This window comes from Mus caroli, chromosome 6 (genome assembly GCF_900094665.2).
Source record: "Mus caroli chromosome 6, CAROLI_EIJ_v1.1, whole genome shotgun sequence".
NCBI classification, from domain to species: domain Eukaryota; kingdom Metazoa; phylum Chordata; class Mammalia; order Rodentia; family Muridae; genus Mus; species Mus caroli.
In genome coordinates this window covers 80,026,536-80,026,873 of record NC_034575.1, presented here as the reverse complement: position 1 = coordinate 80,026,873, position 338 = coordinate 80,026,536, and positions in this window count along the sequence as shown.

The following is a 338-nucleotide window of genomic DNA, read 5'->3' as shown; positions in this document are numbered from 1 at the left end:
AATTAGAGTCCATGTACCCTCTTTCTCTAGACCTTAAAGTCATAGCTCTGCCTGTGGTTCTCTCTCTCTCCTCCCTCCCCCATTCTCTTGCTTATCCTTTTCCTTTTCTCTCTCTCCAGCTCAGTGTGCTTACAACTCCAAGTGAATAGCCTGTTTGCAGCAGGGAGAGAAGCTCTCAAGGAGCATTTGGGCTCCTGCAGCCCTGGAAGGGAAGTTTTATTGTGCAATAAGAATCTACCTCCTCAGCCGGGCGTGGTGGCGCACGCCTTTAATCCCAGCACTCGGGAGGCAGAGGCAGGTGGATTTCTGAGTTCGAGGCCAGCCTGGTCTACAAAGTG